At 38.7% G+C, this 5,702-nt stretch overlaps 1 non-coding gene across 1 annotated transcript; it reads left to right on the top strand.

The window, feature by feature from the left end:
• Positions 1-4,762: 4,762 nt before the first annotated feature.
• Positions 4,763-4,868, top strand: LOC123248129. The gene has a single exon (XR_006506227.1). It is a non-coding gene; the product is annotated as a U6 spliceosomal RNA (small nuclear RNA).
• The last annotated feature ends 834 nt before the right edge of the window (positions 4,869-5,702 follow it).

Here is a 5,702-nt window from a genome sequence, read left to right as displayed (position 1 = left end):
TAATTTCCAATTCTTTGTCACTAAAAAAAGAATTGATAAAAATATTTTTGTGCAAATAGGTCCTTCCCCCCTGTCTCTGATCTCTTTGGGATAAAGATTCAGTAGTGGTATTGCTGTGTCAAAGGATATGCATCGTTTTATGGTCTTTTGGACATGGTTCCATATTACTCTTAGGAATGGTTGCATCAGGTCACAGTTCCACCAACACTGCATTATGTCTCTATTTTCCTGCTTCCCTTCCAACATTTATCATTTTCCTTTTTTGGTCATATTAGTCACTCTGATAAGTGTGAGGTGGCATCTTAAAGTTGTTTTGATTTGCATTTCTCTAATCAATAGTGATTTGGAGCATATCCTCTTATGACCATGGATATAGACACATAAATCTTAATGGTTGGCACAAGGATTCACCTAGGGGCTAATTTCTCATAGGCTGGGGTCCTTGAAGCAAAAATATCAAGGGTGATTTAAAGGCAAAATATTTGTGAATAATCAAACGGGAAGCGATTAAAGAAGTTAAATGATAGGATTTGTTTGCTTGAATTTGTGCTGTCTTATAGCCACTAATAATCACACCTGCCCACTGAGAGGCAGTGTGGTGTAGTAAAAAAAATGTGAGACTTAGGAGAGTAAAGAGACCTGAGTTTGATTCTTTGTTCACAAATAGAGGATATGAGATAGATATGAGAGGAGGAAGAGGTTATAGAAATTGTCTAGTCCACAGTTTCTCAACCTTATTTGTGACTTGAACCCCATGACAGTCTGGTAGAAACCTTAGAGACCCTTTCTCAGAATCATGCTTTTACATGCATAAAATAAAATGGTGGTGATGGTAGTGGTTGTCTGTCATACTTGAAGGGGATCAAAATGACAGCATTGGTGATATCTTTTGACTCATGAATAAACTGGAGTTAAGCAAGGCAGAGTTATACAAAATTGTTAGCCCCACTCTCTCTTCTAGTCATTGAAGTCTAGTGGCAAAAGAAAAGTCAGTATGATTGGCAATAGCCTTCTTCAGTGTCTAGCACTCCACAGTGCCTACTTCAGCTACCTTTATGGTCATTACAACAAATGCTCTTACCCATCCACCAGGGGAAATCTTCACATGCCTAGGGTACACATCCACCAACTCACCAATGGGTTTGAAGCCCATTGGTTAGCCCTTCTGTTGAGATGGTTTACTGGGGGATGACTGCTGTGCATGCTACAGCTTCTTGGAGCCATAGGTAAGAGCTGGATGGCAGATAGATACCAAAGGTGGATGAGCAGCCCTGAAAAGGGCTCAGAAAGCTCTCCCACCAGAGGTGCTAGTCTTCCCTGAACACCCCATACACCCTCTAAAAATAAAATAAAATAAAATACATAGGATGCCAAAGGAAATCAGCTATATTGGAAAATAACAATCTCTCTCTCTCTCTCTTTTCTCTCTCTTTCTCTCTCTCTCTGTCTCTGTCTGTCTGTCTGTCTCTCTCACTGTCTGTCTGTCTAAAGTTCATGGAACCACTGCAGCCTTGTCCAACTGCCTCGTTTTACAGATGAGGAAACTGAGACTCAGAAGTGTTAGGTTACTTGCTCCAAGGCACATAGACATCAAATTCAGATCTCATGTTTCCACTTTAAAACTCTCTCCCACTGGCTATGGGCAAGCCATCTAACTGCCTTAGGCCTTGGTTTTCTCATTTTTAAAATGCCTTAGATAATCCTTTTCTTTCCTCCCTCATTACTATTGTTGCAGTTCTAATGAATATTTCCTACCAGTTTCGATGCAGTTGACCACTCTTGCCTCTCCTCTGCCTTCCCTAGGTAATGAAGCTCTAGAAATTTGGGAAATGGTACTTGGGATAGTTGATGGATCAGAGTTGGTGTGTAGAAGATCGTGGTTTGGAATCTTGTCTTTTATATTTATTAACCAAATGACCGTGGGCAAGTTCCTTAACTTGCCCAGTTCACTAGAATCTTAATTTTTTCATTTAAATAAAATGAAGATAATAAAATCTAGTTAAAAAAAAGTTGTTCAGTAAACTAATCAATCAACCCACAAGAATTTATTTTTCCAATATATTTTAATATTTTTGTTAAATATTTCCCAATTGCATGTAAAAAACCAACTTTACCAGCAGCAATGCAATGACCCAGGACAATTCTGAGGGATTTATGGTAAAGAATGCTACCCACATTCAGAGGAAGGACTGCAGGAGAGGAACCATATAAGAAAAGCAACTGCTTGAACGCATGGGTCGGGGTGGACATGATTGGGGATGTGGACTCGAAACTACCACACCAATGCAACCACCCACAATTTGGAAATTGGTCTTGATCAAGGACACATGACAAAACCAGTGGAAATGTGCGTCGGCCATGGGTGGGGGGAATGCGGGGGGTGAAGGGGAAAGTAGGAGCATGAATCATGTAACCATGTTAAAAATGATTATTAATAAATGTTAAAAAAAAAGAAGTGGGTCCTTAAGAGACATTAAAGTTTTATGATTTCCTGCAAAAAAAACCAAACAACTTTAACATTCATGCAAAAGAAAATTGAGTCCCAAATTTTCTCCCTTCTTCTTGAACCTCCCACCTCTTTAAGAAGGCACGCAATTTTACATTGATTGTATACCACAAGTATTTATTAAGTGGATACTATGTGCCAGAGGGACAATGGTGAAATACTTCCTACTCTTACATTTACAATTGGCCAAAATTAATGTTGAATTGTAATAATATTTTCTATGGGAAACCTTGGTTCCAAGGACAGCCAGCTTCCAAACTAAAGTAATTTACTCCTAGACTTCAAGGCGTCTCACTAGGCTCGTTTTTTGTTAGAGGTGTGGACACATACACATATGTGTGTGTGTATATATATATGTACACACACACACACACACACACACACACACACACACATAAACTGAGCCTTAAAAGAAATCAGAGGTCAGAAGAGGTAGGAATGAGAGGGAATGCATTCCAGATATGGGAGACAGCCAGAGCAAAGACACAGAGGGATTCGTATGAAGGACAATAAATATGTTAGTTTTTCTGGATTGGAAGTAATATATGTATTACTTCCAATCCATATATACATATATATATATATATATGTATATATATATATATAAATATAAATAAAGCCTGAAAAAGTATGAGAATCAAATAAATTCTGGCATTTAAAATGCCTTACAAGACTTAAAGAACTATATAAATCCCATCTAACTAGTCTATAATATCCCAATATAGTACACATCCAGTAATAACATAGTTTGTATTGTCAATAAAGCACTCCTTTCATTAAGGAAGGGAATCTGAGTAACTTGAAAATTCTATATCATGTTCTGGTATTCGGGGCTACTTTGGGAAAGTTGTGCCAACTTCTCTCTTTCTTCTTCTCCCTACTTTTCTTGGCTGAGCTCTAAAGTCATCAATTCCAGCTCTAAAGGCAGTGATCCTGTGTACCCTTTTGTTGTTCTTCCAGTAACCTCCAAACCTCTCTCAGGGATGCTGGGTATTAGGTAGATTTAAGATGTTATTCAGTGTGGTGGACTGGGCATGAGCTTTGGGGTCAAGGAAGACCTAGGTTCAAATCTCATCTTAAAGACTGCTATTGATATGTGACCATAGGCAAATCCTTTACCTTTTCTGGGCCTCAGTTTCATTATCTATAAAATGAAGGGGTTCATTTTGATATTTTTTAATGTTCTGTCTAGTTTTAAATCTACAATGTCTTATAAGGCTTCTTGGTATATACCAGAAGGAAATGAAGGACACTTTGTTCTGGCATCCTAGAAATGCCTTCTAACTCAGATTCCTACAAACTGATTTCCCGAGTGCCTCCCTTCTTCACAAGCCCAAGGGCAGATTTTCCTTCCTTTCCTGCTACTATCTATTCTGAGATTGGGCAGTGAAAGAACACTTTTGAATTAGGAAGAATTCCTTGTTATCCTTCTATTGTTGATACTCCCCAAACACAGAAATATATCTTCATGGCTTAGTTTCTTGTGTGCCTGATAGGAAGGTGAGTGGAAGTGTTAGGACCACACAGAAACTTGATGCCATCATTCCAGATCATCTGGCTCTCTTCCTCTTTTTTAAAACCCTGTTAAAAACACTCCAGAATGCCTTTTCCTGATAAACTCCACCTGACACCAACCTTACCTTTTCCCAGCATCCTCAGCACGAATCTATTCAGACTATGCTGTTAGTTTGCACTTACATATTCCTTGGGTTATGTGGTCTGAGTAATTTTGACTTATGTGTTTGGTGTCTTCCATTTGAAAGGGAACTCTTCCATGGTGGCAGACATCTAGAGGCATATTTGAACTAGAAAATGATCTGGGCTGTTTCAGCAGAATCTGATACACAATGCGTTTTTATGAGATCAGAGCAGGTCTAAAGGAACCATTGGTGCCCTTTGAATGACCAGCCATGAATTCATGGGCAGCTCATTCAAAAAAATTAGTATTATCACAGCCGAGTCAATAGGAAAAACCCTTTTGAATAGAAGCCTACAGTTTGGTTTCAAATATTTAAAAAAAACTCTTACTTTCTGTCTTAGAATCAATACTGAATATCAATTCCAATGTAGAAGATAGTAAAGGCTAGGCAATTGGGATTAAGTGGGGCCACATAGCTAGGAAGTTTCCACCTGGTTGGCTCTCAAATGCTTTTCCTAAATTTTCTAGATTATCTGTATTCAGGAAGGCCTGAATCCTGTCCATTTCTTGTTGGTACTAATGTCTGGTCCCTGAGGCTGTAATTAAAAGAGAAGCCGGTGCTCACTTTGACAGCACATATACTAAAAATGGAATGATCAGAGAGGATTAGCATGGTCCCTGCACAAAGATGACACACAAAGACACGAAGCGTTCCATTTAAAAACAAAAAAGAGAAGCCAGTTATGAAATCAACAAATATTTATTAAGTGTTTACAATATTCCAGGCACAGGAAGTAAACCCTTAAGGAGTACCCACAGAATTACAAAATCTTCACGTTTGAATGGCTATAAATTTAGAAGTGAATGGAATTCTAGAGATCATTAAGTTCAAGCCTTTAATTTAATTTAATTTAATTTAATTTTTTATTATTTATTTTTAAAAAACCTTTACCTTCCATCTTAGAATCAATACTATGTATTGGATCTAAGGCAGAAGAAGGGTAAGGGCTAGGCTTTGGAGGTTGAGTGACTTGCCCAGGATCACATAGCTAGTAAGTGTTTGAGGCCACATTTGAACCTAGGACCTTCCATCTCTAGGCTTGGCTCTCAATCCTCTGAACCATCCAGCTCTTCCTACCTCAAGCCTTTAATTTTACACATAAGTATGGTCACCCTATAATTGGCCCTCCAAATGCACTTGCTGCTCAGAGTAGAGGGACTTTGGGCCAAGGAACAAAACTGATAAAACTTGGAGGGAGGGTCAATGTCAGAGAAGGATTCCGGAGAAACAAATAGAGGCTTCTTTCCTCTGGTTAGCCATTAGGTCCATTTTCTTTGCTCCATATGAATACTCTAGCCTGAACAAGAAGTAGATGGAGGTTCTGGACAACAGCAAGGCTTCCAAGACTAAGATAAACACTCTCGTTAAGACTATCTGTCTACCTCATTCCCTCATGGTGGGTTCCAGATTATGAGTTTCTGTAGTACCCTCTAAAGACAAGCCCTATTGGAATTGTGATTCAGCCATTGAATGGGCACCCCTTTGATTGTTTACAG

The sequence above is a fragment of the Gracilinanus agilis genome, chromosome 4, assembly GCF_016433145.1.
Source record: "Gracilinanus agilis isolate LMUSP501 chromosome 4, AgileGrace, whole genome shotgun sequence".
In the NCBI taxonomy this organism is placed as follows: domain Eukaryota; kingdom Metazoa; phylum Chordata; class Mammalia; order Didelphimorphia; family Didelphidae; genus Gracilinanus; species Gracilinanus agilis.
The sequence above is the reverse complement of the archived record's forward strand: the minus strand, read 5'-3'. Positions and strand labels throughout refer to the sequence as shown.